Below are 14,545 nucleotides of genomic sequence, written 5' to 3'. Positions count from 1 at the left end.
CTCCTTGGTTTCCGTCTCTATTAATATTCCATTGTCCTTAATTTTACGCACGTTTCTGATTTTAATATTGTCCTTGGTGGGGGCTATGTTGCGGATGATAACCTCCTTCGTGCTGTCGCTGCTGGAATTCTCTGTATTAATTGCGGGGTATATTGTGGCCACGTACCTTGTTTGTATTGTTCTTTTGACAGCGTTGGCGTTAGCGGGAGCGGAGCGGGCAATGGTTGCGTATGTAGTTCCCGGTTTGGATTTGCTGGCCTTCGGTAGGTTGTCGGTTCTGCTCAGGTTGTTTACCGTCTGGACAACGTTCTGCACCACGTTGCTGAGGCTCTCGATCTTTGCTTCAATCGCGCTGCTGCTCTTCACTTTTTCCCTCAGCGCTTTGTTTTCTTCATCGAGCTTCTCCGAGTAGGCGAACGCATCCTTGATTAAGCTTTTGAAGTGCTTAGCGTCCTCGGCGGGCAAACTATCTGCAAGTTCACTAATGAACGTTAGCAAGATCAGAATTGGGGAGGGTTCAGTGGAAGGGGCGCACTCGCGTGTGCTTTCGGCCTCTGTTTCCACATTTGAGTCAGCTTTCCTCTTCTTCATTTTCTTCCTCTGTATGGCCTCGCCAAGCTTCTTAGCAGCCCTGGTTTGGGCGACTTGCCAGTCGCCATCGACCTCCATGGTGGCTGCCCAGCCTGGCACCGTTCGTAGTTTTCGTCCTTAAACACACGTTAATGAGCCCCCCCCCCAAAAAAAATTAATTAATTAATAATTTTGTTTAATTTATAATTAATTAATTATTTATTTATTTATTAATTGTTTATTATTAATTGTTTGCTTATTGTTTATTGTTGCTGGTCCGTTGTTTATTATTCACTCGCGAAACCTGTATATTGGTTTGAATCCGGCGCGCAAAGTAGTACTATGGCCCTCGAGCGGGAACTTAGTGTTGTTTCACTATCGCGAGTAACAATTGCAGCCAACTTTGGTTAAAATTTTCGAGTTGGCAGCACTGACCCCGTTTGTATAGATAGGAAACTCTGTCCGCTCGCTAGAGCCCTCGGTGGCCAATCAGAGCGCGCGACACTCGACTGGAGCGCCACCCCACGCCGGCGGTGACGTCTCGAAGCTCGAGGTGAGAGCACGTGTTTTTTCGATCTATTGACGCGATTTAAAACTTCCACAGTTTTTACACTACGCGCACAATTGATGGCTCATTTTAATCGTCTTCACTAATAACTAGTTTCCGCGTTTGCTGCTTGGATCTGCGATCAGTATTCCCGGAGGAATCCGGTCACAAAGATCGGCGTGCCGGAGCACGTGGCGATCGATGTAAATCTTCCGTTCACTATAACTTTGTTTTATTCCCAGCCGATTTCCACAATTTTTGGCTCTAACTGTTCCTTTTCGATGGCACTTCACTTCAATACACAATTTGTAATTCTTGCGACTGTTTTAACCACTAATTATCGAGAAAACACGGAGCACGGTATGGCGACGCAGATTGATTGGTGTTAGGTTCTCTTATATTGATTCTCTGAGAACTGGGATCGATGGCGCGTCGGTAATAAGGAAACACGTGGTTTTAGCCTAACTTGTAACGTACTTTATTTCACGTTATGCGTACGTCTATACGCGTGGAAGGCTGGTATTAGACTGAGAGAGAGTCTAGTGGTTTGCGTAGCAACGGCTAGTTACTAAGTTGTAGGTGGCGCTGTGTGCCGCTTGTACGGGCGTACGCCACAACCACTCTCCCCCGAGATATAAAACTATATACAATAACAAAATATATACAATAACAAAATATGGATTCGGTGACATAACAATAATGATTATACAGTAAATGTGACTTTTTTGGGTCCTTGATACGTTCGTAATTGTGAACTGGTTGATTTTTCTTGAATTTTTTCCAAGAATGCTGGTTTTAAACGTTCCGTGGTTAAATTAGTGTGTTTTCCTTTGTAATCCACCTTGAAAATTCGGTCTGTTACCCTTTCGATGATTGCAAAAGGTCCTTCGTATGGGGGTTCTAACGGTTTCCTGGTTGCGTCAACTCGTACGAAGACGTGTGTGCATTCAGCTAAAGATTTGTGAATGAAGCATCTTGGTTTGATATGGTGTGCTGTTGGCACAGGTCGGACTTTCCTAATATGTTCCCTGAATTTTTCTATGAAGATTTGTGGGTTGTTTTGTGTTTCTCCTTCTAGGAAGAATTCTCCTGGAAGACGTAGAGGTGTTCCGTACAGCATCTCTGCTGCTGTAGCTTTTATATCTTCTTTGAAACTTGTCCGGAGTCCTAGTAATACCGTGGGTAGAATTTTTACCCAGTCTGGATCAGTGTGGCATGCTATTGCCGTCTTTAGTGATCGGTGCCATCTTTCTATTAATCCATTTGCAGCTGGGTGGTATGATGTAGTTCTTGTTCTTGAACATCCAACCAGTTGCGTGAGGGCTTGGAATAATTGAGATTCGAATTGTGTACCCTGATCAGTAGTTATTGTCAAAGGTGATCCGAATCTGGATATCCAAGTTGTATATAGGGCGGTTGCTACTGTGTCCGCCGTGACATCTTTGATTGGTGAAGCTTCTGGCCACCTAGTGAACCTAACGATCATCGTAAGGCAATACGAATACCCTTGCGCCTTTGGGAGTGGCCCTATAATGTCTATGTGGACGTGATCAAAGCGTCCTTTTGGTATGTCTATTTTGTTTGGAACGTTCTTGGTATGCCGTTGTATTTTATTTTTTTTGGCAAGTGATACACGTTCTGGTCAGTTCTTTGATTTGGGCATTCATTTTCGGCCATACGAAATTCTTCGCAATTGTCTTTTGTGTGGTCCTACCACTGGGGTGCGCTAGGCTGTGAGTCGCGTTGAAGATTTTCCTTCTTAGCGTCTCTGGTACGTATGGACGTATATTGTTTTCAGACATATCGCAATATATGTATTTGTCTGTGTTGTCCACTGAGATTTTGTGTAGCCTAAACGGAGAAGTGGTATCTTGTAGGATGATCTGGAGTTCCTCATCTATTGCTTGTTCTCTGATGAGTTCGTCTGTTGAAACAAGAATGGGCATTTCCACTTCTTCAATTCTTGAGAGCGCGTCTGCAACTTGGTTGTTGTGTCCTGCTATGTGCGTAATTTGGGTTGTAAATTGACCGATGTATTCCAAATGTCTCTGTTGTCTAGGTGAAGCTTTCTCCGAGTTTTGTATAAAAGCTTGAGTTAGAGGTTTGTGGTCAGTTTGTATCGTGAGGTTTCTTCCTTCTACCAGGTGTCCGAAAAACTTTAAACTTTTGTAGATTGCTAATAATTCCCTGTCGTAAACACTATACCGAAGTTGTGCTTTTTCTAGCTTCCTTGAGAAGAAGCCTAAAGGGTGCCAGTTGTTCTTATGGTACTGTTCTAGTACAGCTCCGATTGCTTGATCTGATGCGTCAGCTGTTAATCGTAGTTGCGCATCTTCGCTTGGGAACTGCAATAGGGATGCTTTTGCTAACTGTTCTTTACTTTCTATGAACGCTGCTTCAGCTTCAGGTGTCCATTTGACTGGCCTCTTGTCTTTCTTCTTGGTACCCATCAGTAATGCGTTTAGTGGGATGTGCGTTTTTGCAGCTCCGGCAATGAATCTACGGTAAAAATTTAGAATTCCTAGATATCTTCTTAGCTCCATTATTGTACCTGGTTTTGGATATTCTTGGACGGTCTTGACGCGGGTGGGTAATGGTGCGATTCCCTTACTGCTGACTTCATAACCTAAATAGGTTACTGACTCCTGACCAAAAACGCATTTCTCAACGTTGATTGTTAATCCGTGTTGCTGTAGTCGTTCAAATATAATGCGTAGGTGTCTATCGTGTTCTTCCAATGTGTTTGATGCTACCAGAATGTCATCGATGTAGCAATGGCAGAATGACAAGCCCCTTAGCACTGTATCCATGAATCTTTGGAACGATTGTGCGGCATTGCACAATCCGAATGGCATCACCGTGAATTCGAACAGTGATGACTGCAGTTTTACATCTGTCTTCGGGTGCCACTGGTATCTGGTGGTATGCTCGGACGAGATCTAGTGTTGTATAAATCTTGGTGTTGGTGAGATGGTGCGCTATGTCGTGTATATGTGGTAGTGGATAACGGTCTGGTTGAGTCATGTTGCCCCGCCTTTTCAGTGCTGCGCCGAGTCCTAAGAAGGGAAGTTGGTCGCGACCTCGCTCTCTCCAGCTTAGTTGGGGCAATGCTGGAGAGCCCGAGAAAATGGGCGGCAGCCATCGCCTTCTGCGAACAGGTAATGTTGCAGAAGGCGGCTGCCGAGCGGGGTCGCCGTGAGCGGGGGGTGCGGCGTGTGCGCCCACGCCTAGAGCCCCCCCCCCCCCGAGCAGCTGAGAATAGGCGGGCGGCGGGTGTACCAGATTATGCTGGTTTAATTGCCCGCCGCCCGCCAACCGAAGATGTCCTCCCTATACCGGGAGTGGGGCGACGAACATCGTCGCCCCCGACGGCCGCCGTGCCCAGGGCGGGGGCCCTGGGCACCCTCATTGAAAAGCGGCCGTCGTGACGTGGCGGTGCGGGGAGCGGTCCCCCGCACCGCCAAACCAAGATTATTCATGGGGGAAGATAAATCTCCCCCCGGGACGCGGCCGGCCACCGCCATTCCATCCTGGTGGCCGGCCAGGCGAGGGGGAGCCGCGGTTGTGTTCATTAAGAGTTCCCGTGGCTCCCCCAGTAATCGCCAGCGCCCTAGGCCGCCGTGGGGGTTTTAGCGGGTCAAACCTCGCACTACCCCCGTCCCGCCCCCCGGGCGGGGCGGGGGTGTCTGGCCAGCAGATTTCCCCCACGATAAAAAAAAGGAACACCAGGAACGATCGTTCCATACACTTAAGGAAGCACTTATTTCAAAACCCATATTGCAATACCCAAATTTCAATGAACCTTTTAATTTAAAAACCGACGCATCAAAATTTGCCATTGCAGGGATACTTAGTCAAGGACCTGTTGGAAAGGACTTGCCTATTGCATACACCTCTCGCTTATTAAATTTTACAGAACAAAAATACTCTACCATAGAAAAAGAATGCTTAGCTATTGTGTATTGTACTTCATATTTTCGACCGTATTTGTATGGACAAAAATTTAGAATTATCACAGATCATAAACATTTAATATGGCTACACTCGATTAAAGATCCTATATCCAGATCGTGGAAATGGAAGTTGAAATTAGCGGAATATGAGTACGAGATAGAATATAAAGGGGCAAAGCCAACGCTAAAGCAGATGCTCTATCTAGAAATCCACCAAAAATGTGCTTACCTATACAACCGACGATTGTAGAAAATAAAAAGGGAACTATACCATCGACAACAGCAGAAGACTCTTGGATCCGAGACGTAATTAGGAAAAAGAAGACGACTACATCGACCTAGAGACAACGAAGGATAGATATTCAAAATACAACCCGTGATTAGGATAAAGGATAGCATCTTCTGTCTCGTCAAAGATCTCGCCTATATTCGATCCAGTACGAAAAAGGATAAGGATGGAAGAAACGTCCTTGCTCAAAGAGAAGATAATCTCATCCCCATAATCGCATCCCAACTCCCGAAGCTCAAGAAGCACCGCCACAACCTGAAATCCCTGTCGGACAATTATCGACGAACGATATAATAAATTCTAGACCTAAAAATTATGATGAAATGTTAAATAGAAAACAACGACAAAATTCAAATTTGCAAATTAAAGAAGTTTATGAACCATTAGATTTAATTTATCTTATGAAAGAATCTAAAATAGGAAAATTTTGTAACCAACATAGTGGTCCACACAAAGTTGTAGAAATCTTGCCGAATAGAAATACTAATTGGAGGTAATCTACGTACAGTACACACTAACGAATTGAAAATTGCACAAGTAACATCTAAATTTAATTAACAAATAACGGCACAATTAACAACAATGCCGCATATATATTACGTATCAACGAATGTTCATTAGACTTTAAAATTCCAGTACCAAGTCAAGGTAAATTCTCAGAAATTTCTTGGAACTCAACGAACCAATGGATGATGTCATTCTACCAAATCACGACGAAACTCGTTGAAGCCTACCACAATCAAAGCCGTTATCTGTATCCGACGGAAGACAACTCGACAACTTCCGTGATGGTAGCAGATAGTTGCTGAGTGTCATGGAAACATCAGGACCACATTTCGAAACGTACGTAGTAGAAAAGAGCATCCTATATAGCAGCGATAAAAATAGCATCTATAGAATACAATATAATACAGAAGTAAAATTCGCCCCAGGATTCGCATTAACTTGATTAATTATATCAAAAATAACTTATTATTTCTGATTATAGAGAAATAAGATTTTTGAATATCCTAACTATTTAAATTACTGTTCTAAATATAATGTTTTAATGATCTATGAGGTTCACAAAATTTGAAAATGTCAAAATTACTTTAAAAAATATTGTCATTCCGAAACTAGCCTCGAACACATTTCCGAAACTCGATCAAGCCAAAATTATGCAAATAACTTCATTTCACATAAAAACAATGTTAGCGCATAGGATTTTTTGAAATTGGAATGTTACGACCAAAAATATTGCGAGAAATGTATTGCACTGTTATATAAACAATATAAACATTCACCATTTGTCTTTTTTAAAAACGTTTACAAAACCTCCAGTACGAATGAAAAATTTCTTTCCTGACCGAGTCTTCTCCGTACTTCAACCTAAACCAACACAGTGTCTCACAATCAGTGGTAGTACCAAATTTCTGATTCGAAATACACAGCGTTCATACTCAAGCACATACAACATGATACCATTTCACAAGAGTAACTGTGATAAATACTGTCCAATATAAATCATAGACCTGTTTAAACCAATAACACTACTATGAAAAACCTCAGAAATAAGATTATTAATTGCATTAACCCTGCAATACTATAAATGCTTGAGTTTGCTTGAGAAGATTCGACGCACCTACTTTTTAACTTTGCAGCTTACTTAATAGACAACAACAAGGTTTTGTCCTCGCAAAAGTTGCTACAACTAGACAATCTGCGTTATCAATTTCATCGAATGAATGGTCCAAATTGATCATTTTCAACATGGATTTTTATAAATCTAGAGTGATTTTGATTCAATCGTGTTAAAATAGGAAGTACATAGTAAATTGACCAACGTACTTAAGAAAGCAATACCTCTAGTGGCAGTAGGATTTGAATGTAGAAATAAGTAGCAAGGCAATCAATCATCTGAAGCTGTATTGCTTATTATCCTAATATGGTTGCAAGTTTTTAATTAATGGAAGGCGACAGCAAATAATGACGAGTAAAGAAAAATTACCGATACGATTTCAATGACTCTTGGTACCATTACTGCAGAATTTGATTCGTAGATAATATGCGGCTTCACTGAAACACTTTTTTTTTAACGTGGGGGAATATCTGCTGACCAAACACCCCCGCCCCGCCCGAGGGAGCGGAGCGGGTGTAGTGCAAGGTTTGACCCGCTAAAGTCTCTACGGCGACCTAGGGACACTGTGCCTGTCGCTGGCGGATTACGGGGGAGCCACGGGAACTCTTGTAGAACACTACTAGGGCTCCCCCTCGCCTGGCCGGCCACCAGGATGGAAAAGCGGTGGCCGGCCGCGTCCCGGGGGGAGATGAATCCTCCCCCCTTGAATCTTCTTGATTCAGCGGTGCGAGGGGCCGCACCCCGCACCGCCGCGTCACGGCTGTAACGATGATCCTTCCTCCCCCACTCTTAATCTCTAAAAGAGATAAGACACAGGTATTGTAACGATGACCCTTCCTCCCCCACTCTTAAAGAGATAAGACACAGGTATAAATAGGCCATTAATTATGCGTGCGGGCAGTGACATTCTTATAATCGGCCCGGAACATCGAACACAGTGTAAAAGTTCCCACTCTAAATGTATCAATTTTATAAAACTGATGTAAAATAAACATACGCTGAAAAGCCATAGCTTTCCAGCTCCTTTTAAAAAGCGAAGTCATTCAAACCCTGCGTAACAATTTGGTGATCCTGCCAGGATCCGTCTGCTACGATCAATCTACGGAGATCAACGGCACGGATATTTGTGTGAAGAACAGGAGAGCGAAACACAAAACAGGCAAAAGGACCACTACGCAGCAGCAGGACACCCCCTGCCGAATCAGGAATCACCTAAAGCAAGGTAAAAACCCTGGACTCATTATTTAAACGCTATCGCGAACTGCGGAGTTCCATACTATTTTCCACGAGCTCGAATACCGAAACCGATTACTATTCGAATACCAGAGTACATCTGCTCTATACTACACCACCGAAAATGTCACGAGCCACATCGCCAATAGAGGCTGAGACTCCCAGCCTGCAGAGTGAGATGAAAGCTATACGCGAAATGATTACGAAACTCGCGATTTACACTAAAGATGAGAACCGCAAACGCCAAGAAGAAATAGACGACCTGGGAAGAAGAACCCTTGGGTTGGTAACAGAGGACGAAGGCCCTGTCCAACAGCCACGCCCGACACACCAGCAACCAGCCAGTGACGTCACATCGGACGAGGAACAGGCAGGTAACAGAGGGATAGATAACGCGTCGCTTCAACGTCCCCCACCAGGTGAGTCGACATACCAAGACAATGAGTTGATGAGCTCACATCCGAATCAATACGAACAGTTAGAGGAATAAGAGGCACCGGTGATATGGGAGTCGAGGACCTTATCCGCCAGGTAAGAAGAGCCCGCTCACGAGCAACTCGACCATGCATACTGCTTGACCTAATCTTGGCCGAGAAAATCAAAGACAACGCCTGGGACGCCATTCGATTTGAAACTATCGAAACATACGATGGCCTGTATGCCGCGTTACGACGCAACATTACAGGAGCCGCCTCAACCGAAATCTGTAAAACACGGCTCAGACAAATCCGCCAAAGAGATGCAGAATCGGTCAATTCATACTCCCAGAGGTATAATGGAAAGTGGAATGAACTTCGCTATGCCATCGAAGCGGAGCACAGACTACCCACTAAACGCAGGATTGTGTTGCAAATCGAGGAAGAAGCTGCTGTGCGAACCTACATCAATGAATTGCGCGAAGAATTCGCCAACCGCGTGGAAGACGCGATGCCGCGTAATATCGAGGAGGCGCGTACAAAGGCGCTCACAATCAAGCTCCGCAACCGCGAGAGAAAGCAGAATCAACAACGAGACCTTGCAACTAAACAACCGACACCTAATAGGGGCCCACCGACACCTCGTCCACCAGTCCGACCACGACCATCCGAGTCAATGCGAGGTCAACGAACCGCAACGCAATGCACACATTGCAGACGATACGGACATACTGAGGCCGACTGTTTCCGTAAACATCAGAATTTTCGGCTACGGAAGACCGCCACCGAGCAATCGAGCAACCAAAACGGAAACAGTCGAAGAAGAGTCGGTCAACGAAAACCAGGAGTCAATCGATCCGGAACAACACTTCGGAGCATATGGTTTCGGGTCAACGGCCAAACTCGACGAATGTTAGTCGACACCGGCGCAGATATCAACCTAATGAAAGAAAACGCCGCCCAAGCTTATCATCGGTATGCCGAGGTAAAGAAATTCACAATGGGTAACAGCACCTACACCTGCAGGAAGGTATTGGAATTGACCATATTTGGTAAGACCTCCAAATTTCACGTCATTACTAAAGAATGCCCATTGGTGGAAGACGGGATAGTCGGACTACCATTCCTCGACCAGTACAACTGGAAACTAACCAAGGAAAACCTTCAGCTGGACAATAAATCCCCGAAGTTGCACACCGAGAACGCCAAGATCCCGGCACACACGAGCGTTAAGGTTTGCTTTACGACGAATATCAAGAACGACATCGTGCTATGCGAAAATTTAATTACTGGAGACCTCTCGCTTCACGAAGCAAATAACGGACAAATCTCCACATACGTGACAAATGCCAGTGACTCCGAAAGAGAGATCACCGACGACACGTTTCGAGTTACGAAGATAGACGTAAAAGAAGACCACCAGAAGAATAACGACACCAGCATAGCCGGACGAGTGAAGCTCCTACGAGACAATACACGGTTACAACACATAGAAGCCGACCTAAGATACAGCATCTGGAAGATATTGGCCTCCTATTCCGATGTATTTCACCTCCCTGGAGATGAACACCCACAGACGAGACTAACGGAGCACCGCATAGAGTTGACGGACGAGACCGATCAACATTAAGAGCTACCGACCACCGGAAGCCCACAAGCACGAGATCAGGAAACAGGTGAGCGAAATGATGAACAAAAGAATCATCGCGAATTCGGAGTCGCCATACAACTCTCCGCTCTGGGTCGTACCAAAGAAGATCGAAGCAACAGGAAAACAAAAGTGGAGAATCGTCATAGACTTCCGTCGATTAAACGAACGAACAGCACAAGATGCCTATCCGCTGCCCGTCATCGAAGATATTCTTGATCATCTGGGAAACGCGAAATTCTTTAGTGCATTTGATTTATCCGCCGGATTTCATCAAATCTCAATGCACGAAGAAAGCAAAAAATACACGGCTTTCTCAACGCCCGAGAGGCACTTCGAATACAACCGCATGCCCCTTGGACTGAAGAACGCGCCCGCCACGTTCCAGAGGATGATGGACCAAGCCTTACGAGGTTTAATTGGCAAGACGTGCTTCGTGTATCTCGACGACATAGCGGTGTACGGATCTACGATCCAAGAACACAAGGAAAATCTGGTAATACTACTGGAGCGCTTGCGAGCCACCGGTTTAAAGTTACAGCCAGATAAATGCGAACTCTTGCGACCCGAATTGGAATACCTCGGACACACCATAACCAAAGATGGTGTCAAACCGAATGAAGTCAAGATAGAAGCTGTCAGGAATTACAAACAGCCCAGTACATCAAAGGAAGTAAAGAGTTTCCTCGGTTTAGCTGGATATTATCGTAAGTTTATTAAAGATTTCTCCAAAATAGCCAAACCACTCACAGATCTGACGAAGCAGGACAAACAGTGGGAATGGACAGAAGAATGCCAACACGCATTCGACACACTAAAGCAACACCTCACGAAGAGCCCGGTATTACGATACCCGAATTTCTCGAAGCAGTTCACTTTGACAACCGATGCATCCAACTATGGTATCGGAGCAGTCCTCTCACAGGAAGGACACCCGTGCTGCTACGTCTCGAAAACGCTGAACCCTGCCGAGATTAATTACTCGACAACAGAAAAGGAAATGCTCGTCGTCGTATGGGCGATACGTTGCCTCAGACAGTACCTGCTAGGAAGAAAATTTAAAATTCAAACCGACCACAAGGCACTGGTCTGGCTGATGAGCGTCAAGGGCCCATCATCAAGATTGCTGAGATGGAGACTGATACTCGAGAGCCACGACTACGAGATTGACTACAAAAAGGGCAAAGAAAACCAAGCCGCCGACGCCCTGTCCAGGGTGAACATGACCAATAAAGAACTGGACGAACTCATACAACAACAGAGTTCAACCCCATGGGCACGGTTCGTCGCTTGGGAGGCAGTCGAGACGCCTTCAATAGCCAGCTACGTGGCCACTGACAAGCAAGACGTGATTCTCACCCCACGAGAAACGTTCAACGAGGAAGCGTGGATTAATTACCTTCACGAAGCCTCATTTTGGAAACAGCGGAGAAATAAAATCTATATCACCATCTCCGAACAGTTCACGCCGCGAGAGCAAGACCGCCTGTTTGCGATGCTGCAATTCACGGCTGAAGAAAAGAAGAAAACCGCTGTCCCAACCAAGCGAAACACAAGGCTCACATCAGAAGAAAAGCAACTGATCATCTCAGAAAATCATGGTACGCCGACAAGTGGACACTTTGGGGAAACAAGGACACTTCGAAGAATCAAAATGAACTACGATTGGAGAGGAATGGACGAGGACGTAAAGCGATACATTACGACCTGCGACGTGTGTCAACGCAACAAAACACAACGTACGCCATTCGCACATCCCGCCATTATTACAGATACACCACTACAACCTAATGACAAAATCGCTATGGATATATTCGGACCACTGCCAGTCACACAGAGAAACAACCGACATATCGTCAGCATCCAGGATAAGCTCACGAAATACCTCATACTCGTTCCCCTCACTGCGACCAGAGCAGAAGACGTGGTCAACAGGTTACTCGAAAACTATGTATACACATTTTCAACACCAAAAGCTATACTCACCGATCAAGGTGCAAACTTTATCGGCCAGGTAATGCAAGAGTTTGAGGAAAATCTCGGGATACAACATATCCAGACAACCTCTTGGCACCCACAAAGCAACGGATCGCTTGAACGAGCTCATGCAGTGATTCAAGATCTCCTAAAAACAGCCACAGCGGAGCACACAGAACTCGAATGAGACGAAGTTATAAAGCCCATCACACTCGCCTACAACACTAGTGTCCACGAATCTACCGGACGGACACCTTTCGAACTGACGTTTGGACGAACGGCTAACGTACCATCAGCAGTTAGCTCCACTCCAGGCACAACCTATGAAATCTTGGTAACCAAATGGAGGAAACGACACGACCAGTTGATTCAGGCCGCTAGAGAAAGATTAGAGGAGAGCAAGAGATGCAGTAAAGAACGTCATGATTCTAAGCGTGTACGTACACACCTGGTATACCGCCAGGGAGATCAAGTGTTGATCAAAGGCCATATGGCAAGAACAATAACGTCACCTTGGAAGTCAATGAACGATTACACTAGGCACATACGGATAACATACGGCCTTACTTTTCTGTTTCAGATGCTACTAGCTCTGATTCAATTGACTAGCCTCTCCCTGGTAGAAGCCGAGATTCGTATCGAGTCACTGAACGACTCGACGATTTACGTAGAACTGCTGGGGCCGGCTAGAATATACCACGAGACATGGAATATCATCACGATATTTGACACCAACGAACTCAGAAAGGACTACGAGAAGGTAGAAGGCCAGCTATCATCACTAAGAACCAGATGCGGAAACTGTAAAGAGATGAGAGAACTCAATCAATTGAGGTAGATAGGCGAGCGCGTCCCTGGGGCTCTCCTGCCGCACTTCACCTCGTGGCGGGAGAGGCGGTTTGGCAGGCTCTCCTACCGTCCCCCCCGTGTCCGCTACCTTGTCGTGGTGGGGGGGCTTCGTGCCCTAATGATCCTCAAGGCTGTGCCGGCGGGGATTTTATTCCCTGGCAGGTTCTACCTAGCCGGAGTGGCTTGAGGTGAGGGGCCAACTAAAGTCGGACATATACCGTAAACCTGTGGTCATGTTTTACAGGAACGGGGGTCTTGCCTTAACCGGCCGGACCGCGAGGATGACAACCTCTCTAAAAAATCCCTAGCCCCAAGCAGTGTTGCGCGGTGAAGAGGGCGTAGCTGGAGTAAGCGCCAGCTATGGTTGGTGGGTGCACCAATCGTTAGCGGACAACCCCGGGGTACCTGGCGACCCCCCGGGCGTATTAGCCTTCCCCGGGTATGGCGGCTCTACCCGGGGTGACCTCCTTTCCGACCACACTCGTGGGATGAACTATGGATTCTTCTTTTTCAAAACAACCGGGGAGGGGGGTAACGAGCGAGAGGGAGAGGCGTGCGAGCCAATCGTGCGCCTAGAACGATATGTAGAGCCGGTGTCGCGGAGGCTTTCTGCCACACGCGGCACAAAGAGGCCTGCGGAGGGCCTTGGCGACTGCGACGGGGGGGAGGAGTCGGACTTCTCCGTCTCCTCCCACCACTCGTCGCAGAGCGTCCCGGGCACCTCCAGGAGGAAACGGGGCCGGCCACCGACGACCGGGGAATACGTTGGCCTCCAAGAGGCCAAACGCAGACAGGCTGAGGCTGATAGAAGCCTCATAGCGGGCATTTTCGACCCGGCTGCCCCGGGGCCGAGGCCTGCGAGATCCAGCGACCCGCTGCCGGATGAGGTTGAGGTCGCTGCGGATTTCCGGGGCCGCCCGACGCGTGACGTTGCGGCAGCAGTAATGGAGTGCCTGGGCGATGTGGCCAGAATCTCCAGTGCTGCGACGGGACTGAAGGCCAGTGCGGTGCGGTCCCTCCGGGCGGCGGCCCTGAGCAGCCGGTTGGGCGTTGCGGAGCTGGCAGTTCGGTCGGCTCCCAGCGCCACCCGGCTGTTGGAAGCCGAGAATGCCCAATTAAGGGAGCAGTTGGCGGAGTTGCGGGCTGAAGTCGCCCGACTCCGTTAAGCGGTGGAGGCGGGGCCGGCTGTTGCCGGGATGGCTCCGCCGCTGCCCCCTTGTGGGGGCAAGGGATTGCTGCCGGATATCGGCGCTCGGGGGCCCCAGTCCCCTGGGCGAGGAGGGTCCTCGCCCCCACCCGCGGCTGTGCCAGCAGATTTGCTGGCACAGATCGGCTCCCTTATCGATGCCAAATTGGCATCGTTCAGAAGGGAGCTGGTCCCGCGGGTGCGAGGCCCACGATCGGCGGCACCCGTGCCGTCCGCCCCACCCCTGCCGATGGACAGG

The sequence above is a fragment of the Megalopta genalis genome, unplaced genomic scaffold (assembly GCF_051020955.1).
Source record: "Megalopta genalis isolate 19385.01 unplaced genomic scaffold, iyMegGena1_principal scaffold0030, whole genome shotgun sequence".
Lineage (NCBI taxonomy): Eukaryota > Metazoa > Arthropoda > Insecta > Hymenoptera > Halictidae > Megalopta > Megalopta genalis.
This window is presented reverse-complemented; position numbering follows the sequence as displayed.